This window comes from Cupressus sempervirens, chromosome 2 (genome assembly GCF_028749045.1).
Source record: "Cupressus sempervirens isolate cs-2001-9-10 chromosome 2, ASM2874904v1, whole genome shotgun sequence".
Taxonomy (NCBI): Eukaryota; Viridiplantae; Streptophyta; class Pinopsida; order Cupressales; family Cupressaceae; genus Cupressus; species Cupressus sempervirens.
The window spans coordinates 610349498-610362563 of record NC_143119.1 but is presented as its reverse complement, the minus strand read 5'-3'; positions in this window follow the sequence as shown (position 1 = coordinate 610362563).

The following is a 13066-nucleotide window of genomic DNA, read 5'->3' as shown; positions in this document are numbered from 1 at the left end:
CTCCGCTTGTGAAATAGTTAAAATATCCTCCAGTTCACCACTAACAAAGTTACCCTCCAAAGAAACATCCTAAGCCAAAGGAATAGAAATCTTACCACAAGATAGATCCTTGTGGGTTAGCTCATTGAAACTATCAACCCCTTTCTCAGGGTGACACACTTCCTTGCCTTGAGCCTTGTCAAGAATATCACTGATAGGATTTAACAAATTTTCTTGTACTCCATCCTCATTTCCCATAACCTTCTCCTTATCTATTACCAAAAAAGGTTGAGAAACATCCACACTCAAAGACTCACCTCCACCCTATGAGATCTCAGTACTGTTGATCTATGCTGGTAGGGGAGCATCCACAACCAAAGACACACCTCCACTCTTTGTGTTCTTTGTACTATTGTTTTGTGCCTTTCTCGCCCACACTTTCTTGACCTTCTTAGGCTCTCCCTTCAGAAAAGGACATTTTTTGGCCCATTGTCCAAATTTTTTACAATAAAAATAGGTGAAGTCAATAGATTCATACTCAATATGTTGGTTCCATATTCCCAGCTTAGATTTAAGCGAAATAGAATAAGGCATATTAGTGCCTTGGTAGACCCCAACACATAATCTATCAAAGTTCAATATTCTCCAAGAAATAGTCATAGGATCCAAAGAAAGAAGCTCCCCAAAGGTGTTGGCAATACCCTGAAACACATCCTCCACCCAAAACTCAAGTGGGAGGCCTATCAACCTAACCCAGACAAGGGCTTGGATAGTAGAGGCATCCAAAGAGTAAAAGTTTGGAGTCCATTTCTGTAAAATCAAAGTGTGCTTCCCTAAGACCCAAGGACTGCTACAAAGGATATCTCACTTTCCTTCATCATAGAAAAGCTAAAAGAAAGACACCCTTTGGCCATCGCCGTAATATCAACCTTGCCTTCCAACTTCCATTTCGTACTCACAAAAGCCCTAACAATTTCAATGTTTGGTTTGGCACCTAAAAATCTTCCAACCAAAGTTGAGTCCATACAAGATATATTCTTATTGATGATTTAATTTGGGATTTCAATGGAATACATGCCTTTATCCTTCAAAGAGGTCTCCTTAATTGGTAGGAAGATATATTTTCTAGTTGGATGGATCCCAAATAGGCTAGACCATTTTTTATTCTGCTTCCCCCCTAAGTCCTCCAAAGTCTCACCATCATCAGGATAGCTAGTCTTAGTAGGGAATCATTTGTTGACATTGATCGTACTCCAGAACCAAACACTTTAGTCATATTCCCACTCAAGGAATTCAAAACCAAATTCTCACCCATTCCCTTCTCTACACTCTTGCATGCCTTCGCCATTGCTGTCATTGACCTACTTGTTGTGGATGAAGTAGATGTTGAAGGACATTAGGATAGAATTTTTAGAACCTATTATCATATATTTTGATAACACAAGTACAGTAAGTATGTCTAAGAATCTTGTGTTCTGTTCTAAGACTAAGCATATATCTATTAAGTATTATGTTTTGAGAGAGAAATTTGCAAAGAAAGAACTCATATTAGAGTATGCAAATACAAAAGAGAAGATTGTAGATGTGTTTATGAAGCCTTTACCTTAAGATATATATCTGTTGTTGTTAAGTTATTATCTTTCAAAACTAAAATGTTTGGAAAACTTAGTCAAACTTTAGGTTAAGTTCTTTTGGGTTCCTTGGTGGGGTGTTACATAGTGACACCTTCATAAAACAACTTTGACTTTCTAATTGGCAGTTTGGGATGTTACACATAGGGGATGGCTAGGGCCTTTGAGGTCTCATGATGCTATTATGGTTGGGAGGAACTGTGCATGAGTTTCTATTGTGTTGGTTCTTAGATATTTATGTTTTCCTTCATGATGTTGGTTATGAACCATGTATGTACATTGGGATGTTGATTTCTACATGTTCTTTCTTATGATGTTATAGTTTGGATGGATTGATGTTTTCTCCTTCCTATTGTATGGTGTTTTGTATTTCATGTGTTTGAGTGTCCTAGACTTGATTATAGTGGATCTAGTACTCTCCAATGTGGAGGTTGTAATTCTTTTTCCCTTCTAATTGTTCATCGGGTTATTTATTTTTAATCCTAGGTGATAGTGGTTCAACATTGGGTGATAATAGAAAAGTATCATATGCCTTAAGGAAAAAGATCATCCAATACTAGAAAGTATCGCACCATGGTAGTGTGAAATATCGTATGATATTGGTGAAGTATCACTTGAACATACTTAGAAATATCACTTGGCGAATTGAGAAGTATCACCTGGCTATAGTGAAAAGTATTGTCTGGGCAAAAAGTATCGCCTGGTTTTCTTGTAGAAACCTACTTGGGAAAATAACATGTATCTCTAGACTTTTTGATTGAGAGTTGATTAGTGTTTTGGGTACCCTTTAGCATTACACTCCTTACTAGTTCAACAAATGTTTCTATGGGGTTTAAAATATATCCTTTAAGTATATTTAATTCCTTATCCCTAAGATATATTTTAATATATGCGACAATTCATTTGAGATAGGTTCTAACCTCTCCAAGTTAAGATAAAGATTCTAGAGAATTTTAGGGCTTTAGAAATTCAAACTTAGCCAGTTTTTAGGGCTTCAAGATTTTAGGCTTAGCCAAATTTTGGGAGTCAGCATTATCTTTCATCATGGTGTTTAGTAGATGAGTAGATGTAACTTTGAGCCCTCGTCCTATGTTTGATCATTATTGGTCTCTACTTGTATATATGGATTATGATATGACTAGTGGATATGGACTTGTTGTCTAACCAAGCAAGGAGCCTTTACTTTTGGTTTGAAGGAGAAAATATCCTTGGTATATTCTCATGATTTGTGTAGTTTTGGTTTGTGCATTGTAATTTAGAGCTTGGAGATCTTTGGAAGTAGTTGTAAGACTTTCGCTAGTGTAGGTGAACATGTGAGTCTTTCCATGTTCCCTATTCCCAAAACCTTGTACTAGCATTTCATTATTGCACTTAGTTACTGTATGTTGTTGTTAAGTAACTTATCTTAAGAAAAAAATTATTCAGTGTATGTTTTGTCCTTGTGTTCCAAGGATATTCGAGCAGAGCATTACATCTGGTATCATAGCCCATGTTTAAACATTGGAATCTTTGTGTATATGTTGCCCATATGGTTGATAATATGTTGTGTGAGTGTGAGTCTCTATGAGAGCTTGTGAGTTTTGTTGCTTGGATATCTACCTGTGATGGTCATTCATGTCTAGTAGATTCAACTAGAGTAGTGTGAGGAGAAAGAAATGAGCCTTTCCTTGATTTGTTGATAGATTCAATGTGCCTTAGTTTGGTTGGTTTCTTGAGTGACCCTTTTGGATGGAGCCACTGATTGGTGTCCATTTGTTGGCTTTGATTGCCTCTTTTATTTCTCCTTGTAGAGTAAGGTGCATTGTTTTCCTAGTTTTCTCCTATTTGTAAGTAAATGAATCTTATTTTTGATTTTCTATTATGATAATATGATAATGAAATTTTTCCTTTCTTTGAGAAATGAATGTTTATCATGAATCATTGCAAAGAAGTAGATTTTGCATTATATCCTTTGGGTTAATGAATTAAGTCTCCAAAATAATTGCTTCTTAAGCTTATGGAAATTGTATTGAAATTGATAGATATCTAAATGTTTCATTACATGAAAAATAATAAAGAAAATTATTGTAGTTTTCATATGCATGAAGTTATTGGTATAGTATACTTCTTGATGTGTGTGAGTGTGTTCCCTAATGTTGCTAGGATGATGTATTCCTTAGCATTGTATGGTGATGTATCCCTCTTGTGTGACTATTCTCAGTCATCACATGTAATGTGATTTGATTGATGCCTTATTTTATTTGGCTAGAAGTACTTTCCTCATGTCGTTGGGCTAGCATTGGTTTTTAGTATTTTCCTTTCTCAGAATAGTCATCAAATTTTCTCTATCTCTCTCTTTTTGGTTGTGGTCACACTTGACTTATTATTGAAATGAGCTCTTTGGTGATTTATTGTTGGAGTTAACAATTCCCCCATTTTCACTTTTAATTTTGTCTCTCGGTGACTATTCTACACATGCTTTATTGCTGCCCAGTCTTGTATTGTGACTCTATCACATTAATCTCAAACCTCTGCTAGTACATACAAGGGATAATATCATAGAGAACATACTAGTGTGTTTTTGAGAGAAGTAAAATTTTTAGTATAATTGAATGGTTTAAATGATGATTTAAACATAATTTTATTCTAGAAATAAATTTAAAAAGATATGTACTTGTTTTATGGTTAGTGACTCTTGAACCCTTACTTCGAAAACCTTTCTGTTTCATTGTGCATTAATACTTGAGTTATGGTTAACTAATGAAATTATGAAAGAGGAGTAACATTTTTTTCAATGTGTGAATTATCTTTCATTTCATCCCTTGTGTTGTTTTGGGCATGTCTTCTCTTTGGTTGTGTTGGATGTTGTGTCTATTCCTTGTCTGGTAATCAACACTACTTGATTTTTCTTTTAATGTTTATCTTGAGTATTGACTCAGCTCTTATGTCTTAGGAATTTCTTAACTCCATCATGTAATAGCCCTCGTCGAGATCTTCCTAACGCATATTGAAAGGAGTCCATCAGGGTCTAGATGTGAAGGTTATGGCCTTTAGAGGGAAGGATAATTTTGTGATTCGTTAGAGTCATCCTTTGTGGTGGGTGTTATTCCTACTATATTTGGGTGTGGCTTAGTTAACCTTTGAGGTTTACCCTAGGTGTGAGCTTTAGTGTTAGTGTATTCCCTTGTACTTACCTCTCAGGACCGAGTAGGTTGGCATGGTTATGCCATTAGCTTAGTTTGTGTTTGTTGAGTATGTTGATGGTTGGTGGATGTTGTCACAAAATTTTTCACCCTTGTCCAAAGTTTTTACCAAAGGAAAACCTTATGAAACATGGAAACAACCTCCAAGCTATGGGACTTGAACTATAAGGTTGAGTCTCCAAAGAAGGTTGGCTTCTTCTACTATTAAGATGCACTTAAACTATTCTTGAAGAGAAAAGGGAGAAGGTGTTGGTGTTTTTACACTATTAAGCAACAAAATACTTAATACCAAGATAAAAATATCACAACCTAAGGATTAGCTAATTCCCATAAACAATCATGTGTGTTTCAGATCTGGACCCAACTTCAATAAAATAAAAAATATTTTCTACTCTTTTGGCTCTACAAAACCAAGGTGGGTGCACCTGACGGATGAAAGATTTACAACATGGTACTACATATACATTTCACTCATTCTATGACATTCAATAACAATGCACATCCCTTATGGTAGATTGGTCAAAATCCTTCTTAGATTTATAGGTAACTCTAGGCAATAGTAGCTAACTTAGACTCCGAATTTAAAAGTGTAAACAAGTGTTGACCTGCTTTGATATTCTTCAAACATTAAAATAAAATTGATTTTGAATTTAAGCTTGATGCTTATTCATGGTTTCTTAATGTCCAGATAGAACTAATTGATAAGTTCCTTATTCATTGGGATTCAAAGTCTATCCAATTTATGTACCTAATTAACTACATTATAATCAATATTATCAACAATTATCACTGAATCTCATTCTTACACACATCCTCAGTAATAGCATGGAGATCCTATCATATTCACTGAAGCATTTACCTAATTCATTGAATTAAAAGCAATAGTGAAAATTATATACAACTTAGCATAATTACATTCAATCAAACAAGCTATGCTCATACAATTTCAAAATAACTAGGTAATAAAAAGGAGGCAAGATTTAAGAAGAAAAGATATGGGGATAGTTCATATTTATATTAATTTCCTTTGAAAATTGTATAACAATTGTAATAAAACTCAAAAATGACTCAAAATAAGACATAAAGATCCTATAATATCAATGTATTCTCAAATACTTGTAGAGAAAATATATCATAAAGTTTGCATCAAGACTCGAGTGAACAAAACTTGCTAAGACTAAAATTGTAATGACTTGGACCCTTCCTCTAGCCTTGGAATCTCACTTATATAGCATGAGATGCAACAAGATTTAGGCATAGAGGAACTCACAGTTTTCATTAGGACATAAAAATATCTACAATGTTATTGTCATAAAAGAAAAAAATTTGTGCAACAAGAAAAACTTTAAATCATAATATTCTTTTGTGAGGCCATTTTGTATTATACCTTTTGTTGCATTTCTTTGTGAGTGAAAAATTTGATAATTGGCCTTATTACTGTTCTTGCTCCTTGGAAGTTGTAGTCAATGGGATTGATTGTGATATATCTGGCTATGCTTGTTGCAAGCTAACTTCCACTCAAGGCTCTCCATGTATATCATCATGAACTGATAAGACAATAGTTATATCTAATTTCTCTTCTACCAAGTCACCAGTCTATGTTTCTATGCTTGCAACTACAGTTGGCTGCCCATCTTTGTCCTCTTCTTTTCTTACTGATCTGTCAATAATTTGTACTTAATCTTGTTCCATATCTTCATCATCAATTTTAACATGTTATAACTACTTTGCATCAACAAATTCTACCATCCACTTGTCAAAAAGTGTGTCATCTAGCCAATTAAATTGTAGAATATCTTGTTGCTTTTTCATAACATATTCTGCAACTTTGTCAATTTCAAAAAAATATTGTCTTAAAGAATCAAAGACTAATTGAACCTTTACAATTTCTTTAGTTGTAATAGACCACCATGCATTTCCATTCTCATTTATGACTCTATTCATCCTTAGAAAAAATAGGTCATCTAGTTCTTGGGCCCATTCCTCCTTATTTTTTAATTTATTCTTTTTATCTAAAGCATGTGGGAACAAATCAAATTTAACACTCTTGTAGTTGTCTAGATAATTGACAATTCTCCTTTGTAGCTCAACTCTTTCATCATCAAATTCTGAGAGATGATTGGAAATCTCATAAGTCTTTTCTATATGTTCGCATGATAAATTGATGATATAATAACATAAAAGAGTAACCTCTCTACTCCTTTTACTCCATTTGTTGACAACTAACTTCAAAGCTTCATCATTTGCCTTTATCTCATCCCATATATTTACTATCTTTGCTAATTTATCATAAAATAAGGGCCAATCAATTTTATTAACTAAATACATGAGAATTTTCCTTTGCTTATCCTCATATTGTACATGTAGTTCTAACATGTAGTGCCCATAATTTTCTTTTTTCTTCTTCAAAGTCTTCTATAGTATAATACTATAGCCTTTGTGGTGTATCTGGAATCTTAATGAGATGGGTGTATTTAAAAGGCTCCTTTGGTGGGTGAGAATAAGTAATTTTTTGCCTGGTGGATTGTCCCATTAATTTATTCTCTAGTTCAATCCTCTTATGAACTTCTTTATTCTATGTAGCCAAGACTTTCTCATACTTTTCTTGTAGCTCTATTTTTTCCCTCTTGTCTCTTTGAGCTGTGGCTAAGGTGAAGTTGGTTGATGCAACACCTAGCTTTGCTACCTCTTCAATAGTAGTTTTTTTAGCTCTCTTCACAATTAGGCTGCCTATCAATCTAGTATCATTAGGCTGGGAAGAACCAGTCCTGGATCCTTTTCTTTTTGATAGGCACCAAATTTGAAACCTAAGTAGAATGCCTGATTGGTTTGATTATCTCTCCATCCCTGAGCTTCATTAACTCTTCTTGCATTTTGTGGGCTAAGGTAGGATTCACTGGTCTCTACTTCTACCTAAAAGGTTTGACATTCTCTTTTAGTGGTATGATGTGTTGGAATAGGTCTTTTCTATAGGCCTTAAGGTCATCATATGACCATGCAAAAACATGTCTATACTTTCTCAAAAACTAAACTAAAGGCTTTCTAATTTTAGTAGATAAATTTTGACCAATATAAAATTTCTTTGGAGTCTTTGAGGTACCTAGGTTTATTTCTTCCAGTTCTTGGGGTTTATGATCTCTAATTCCAGGTTTTCCCCTATCTTGGTTGTCAAACATATTATCTAAAACAACCAACCCTTTAGATACTTTATTAGTCTTCAACTATATGATCTCATAACCAAAAATTGTTTTCTTACCATCTATGGTTTGAATTAAATCACTATAATATAATTCTTGACCATGATATTTGTCTTCACTTAACAACAAATTTACAATATCTTTATCATCCTCAACAACTTTCCAATGCTCTATATTATCAGGTTTTGAAGTCTGATTCTAAACCTCAATCTATGAAATTTCTACAAATGATATATCATTGGGCTTTATAGCTACATTTGCCAATAGATTGGCCATTTTATTCTGACTTCTATCCCTCCAAGAAATACCGAATGCATCAAATAGTTCAATTTGGTCCCACACAACATTTATATATTGTTTCAACCTTTTTTACTTAGAGGCATAGGTTTCCTTTATTTGTGAAATAACCAATTCATAATCCATATTGACATGCAATCCATATTTACACCAGTGTCTAGGAAACAAGTAGAATCCTTATCAATTTCTTCCCCTAGAATATGATTGACCCTTGGCTCCCTATCTACCCTGATAACCTTATCACAAATTTGTGTCTTTTATGATAGTAACATTGTAGATATTTTTATGTCTTAAGGAAAGCTATCAATTCCTCTATACTTGAATCTTATTACATCTCATGATATATAAGTGAGATTCCAAGGCTAGAGGAAGGGTATGAGTCATTTGCAATTTTAGTCTTACTAAGTTTTGTTCGGTCTAGTCTTGATGCAAACTTTATGATGTATTTTCTCTACAAGTATATGAGAATACATTGATATTACAGGATCTTGATGTCTTATTTTGAGTCATTTTTGAGTTCTATTACAATTGATATACAATTTTTAAAGGAAATTAATACAAAGATGAATTGTTCCCATATCTTTTCTTCCTAAATCTTGTCTCCTTTTCATTACCTAGTTATTTTGAAATTGTTCGAACAAAGCTTGTTCAATTGAATGCAATTATGCTAAGTTGTATATTATTTTCACTATTTCTTTTAATTAAATGAATTAGGTAAATTCTTCAGTGAATATGATAGGATCTCTATGGTAGTACTGGGGATATGTGTAAGAATGAGTTTCAGTGAGAATTGTTGATAATATTGATTGTAATGTAGTCAATTAGGTCCATAAATTAGATAGACTCCGAATCCCAATGAATGAGGCACTAATCAATTAGTTCAGTCTGCACATGAAGAAATCATGAATAAGCATCAAGCTTAAATTCAAAATCAATTTTATTTTAATGTTTGAAGAATATCAAAGCAGGTTAACACTTGTTTACATTTAAATTCTGAGTCTTAGTTAGTTGCTATTGCCAACAGTTACTTGTAAATTTAAGAAGGATTGTGACCAATCTTCCATAAGGAATGTGTGTTATCATTGAATGTCATAGAATAAGTGAAATTTATATCTAGTATCATATTGTAAATATTACATCCCTCAGGTACACCTGTCTTGGTTTTGCAGAGCCTAAAGAGTAGAAAATCTCTTTGATTTTGTTGAAGTTGGGTCTAGATCTAAAGCATACATGACTGTTTATGGGAATTAGCTAATCCTTAGGTTGTTGTGATATTCTTATCTTGGCATTAATTATTTTTTTGCTTAATAGTGTAAAAACACCAATAGAAGGAATACATGAAAGTAACTACCTAAACTATTCTAAGATTGTGATGCATCAAAATAGGGTGCTCAGACCAATTTCTACCCATACATGTATAATACCATTATCATGACAATATAAAGATATACGGATTGAGATTTTCTTTAATCTATTAGCTACATATAGGCTAAACAACCAAATGAGTGACACAAGAAAAAAAGGCTTCACTTCTTATCATTCATAGGCCAAAAGAGATGCAAAAATGTAGTTCATAGATATTCATAGTACATCAAAGAGAGGCATACAAATCTTGCATAGTACATTGGTGGATGAAGGGGATAAGACAGAATGTCATATAATTCAAAGGCAAAGAGGGAATTTATAGTAGCATGTCGAGCAATACTAGAGAAATAGAGAAGGTCTAACCCTAAGAAAGTGTACAACATCTACTTTTATAGTGTAAGAATAAGTTAGATATCTTCCACCCTAAGTTAAAATTCAACCACTACATTCAAATTTATAGAGAATAATTACTGCAAAAATTGGAAAAGATTTGATCATAATGCAAATCCAGACTCGAGAAAATCACTTATCTACCAAACAATCTCTAAGAGGACATGAACGTTGGCCAGTAACTTCTAACTGAATAGATGGATCAATAGGTGGAAATGGAGTGTTCCTTTGCATTTATTAGACCTAGGGAATGATGAAAGTGGTTATAGGAGATCAAAAAGATCAGATCCATCATCAAGGAGCTACTTTTTCTATCATAAGTGTGTCAAATCAGTTGTGTTATTTAGTCAACTAGAGTCAACCATCAAGCCTTGCCACATGGATCAAACATCTCTCACCATTCTACCACTCTGTCAACATTCAACCTTATACCTTATGTTTGACTACCTGTGATTGCAGCTTTTCCACCACCTTTCTTCAATAATAGTTCTTTCTTGTGAAACCACAACCAATTGGTTATCACTACTTCACAACCCATCCTTAACATCTTCCCTTAACTATTATGACCTTGCGAAGATTGAGATCTTGATGACATCCACACTATCACCACCTTGACTCGTGGCTCAATTTTTAACCTTTTGACCAAATGAAACAAATGAAATTGCTTGATTGTAACTCCAACCTTAGCTTCCTCTTAAGCTATTGTGACCATGCACTGGCTAGAGATCTGAAAGATCTAATGATGTGAAATGTCCCCTTGAAACACTGAAGACTTGCCCTTTCCACACTATCTTGACTTAAACCGTAGTATGTCACTATAACCTTATGACTAGGTAAAAACAATACAATTGTGCCTTTGCCACCTTGACCTGAGTTAAGCCAACTCTATGATGATGTAAACAAAAAGTAGTCACACCATTGTGACCTTGACCTGAGTTAGCCCTTAATCGACTGTGACTGTGTGAATTACACAATTGTAACTTAAAAGTTTTCTAAGGCATAACATGAAATAAGGATATAGCCAATGTTAATTTATTTCATACAAACCCTAGGTGACCATTGAATGGATCATCATTTAAATTTGATTTTTTGGCGGGAGGGCATTTTGGTTAACATTTATGGCAACTTAGAGGGGATACATGCTTACTTGGCATATGACCAACAACCACTAAAGAATCCATTAGGCTATGGAGTCTTCGAAACCATGAAAACTCATCAAATTCATCACCTTTGCCACATTCTAAGCCATAAAGCATACCCTTCTACCTCTTTAACTCTAAAAAATTGGAACCAAAATTCTCTACAACAAAACATAACATATACTTGTGCACTTCTTAGAAAATAAGTAAGAAAAGGAAGCAAACTAACCAATTATATACATGAACATTTATTCCTATAAGAAATATGGCTTGAGATATATTCCATTTACTAGAATAGGTAGAATTTCACCATCAAGTTTGCTTAACTGGAAAGCATTGGCCTATTTACAACTAATAATCACATAGGGACCACTCCATAAGGTATCAAATTTTGAGTGTCTCCCTGCTTTTTCTCTAGTTACGTCCCATATGAGACCAAGATCAAATTCCTTAAAATTTCTAACCTTAACCTTCTTATCAAAGCTCCTCTTCATTTGTTGCTAATGTATTTCTAAGGTCTGTATTGTTTGATGTATCTTCTCTTCTAGATCCATTAATTCTACCATTCTTATAGACATAGAATCATTTTTAATTAGTTCCAATTGATGAGCCAACTCAATGGTACGAAACTCCAATGAGATAGGAAGTCTAGCTTCCTTGCCATATACTAACATGAAAGTAGAATTTCCAATAGCCCTCTTAGGTGTTATTTAGTTAGCCCACTGGGCCATCCTCAATTTCTAATGCAAACACCTTTGATTATCTTTAATAGTTTTCTTGATAATTCTGATCAAATTCTTATTAGATGATGTAACCAAACCATTACCTTAAGGGTAGTAATTGGAAGATGTGCTTAAGTAAATGCCATGATCAATTGCCCATGTACAAATCTGAGCTCCTACAAATGATTTTTCATTGTCTGATATTATAGTGGAAGGAGTACCAAATCTAGTAACAATTTCATTAAGGAATTCCACAACTAAAGCCTATATAGATCCTTCAAGGCTACGACTTCTCTCCACCTTGTAAAGTAATATGTTGCAACCAAAATCCACCTGTGACCAAAATTAGAAGGAAAAATAATGGGACCAATAAAATCTATTCCCCATTGAGAAAAAGGCTATTTGACTTATATGGAGTGAAGTGGAAGGGCTATAAGTCTCTATTTAGTTGAGAAGAAAACACACTTTTCACAGCTCCTTAAATGTTTGTGGTAGTCATGGAACAAGGATGGCCAGTATTAACTGACTCTCATTATCTTCATTGCAGTGGTTCTTGCTAAAAAGTAGCCACCATCAAGACCATCATGAAGCTCCTTAATCATTTTTTTCTATTTGAATTGCATCAATACATCTTAGCAAGGCTTTATTGAAGTCCTTCCTAAAAAGAACACTGTCAACTATAGCATAAGGAATAAACTACAATCTCAATTGTCTTCTTTTAGTTTTATCGAACTCTTGCCAATATCCATTCCCAGCTAAGAAGGTCTTCATGTCATTTATCCAACTCCTTGGATTATCATTCCTCACCTCCTAATGTTTTGCCAATACCAAGACAACTTCCTCATCAGGTTCGCGAGATGATATCATTTGTTTGCACAACCCCTTCCCTCTTACTAGTTTGGTAATCTAGATATTCATATCATACTCCATCACCTTAGTGATCCAACCTACCCTTTTCTCACTAATATCTCTGCTCAACAAGAAACCTTTAACACTTGCATGAGGGACCAACAGATGGATTTTGTGATAAGATAGGAGGTTTTTGAATTTCTTCAAAGCTCTTATGACTGCAAGGGCCTACTTTTCCACATAGTTGTACTTATTTTTATACTCTTTCAGACCTTCACTAAAGAAAACAATAGGCTACTCTTCATTCTTATCATT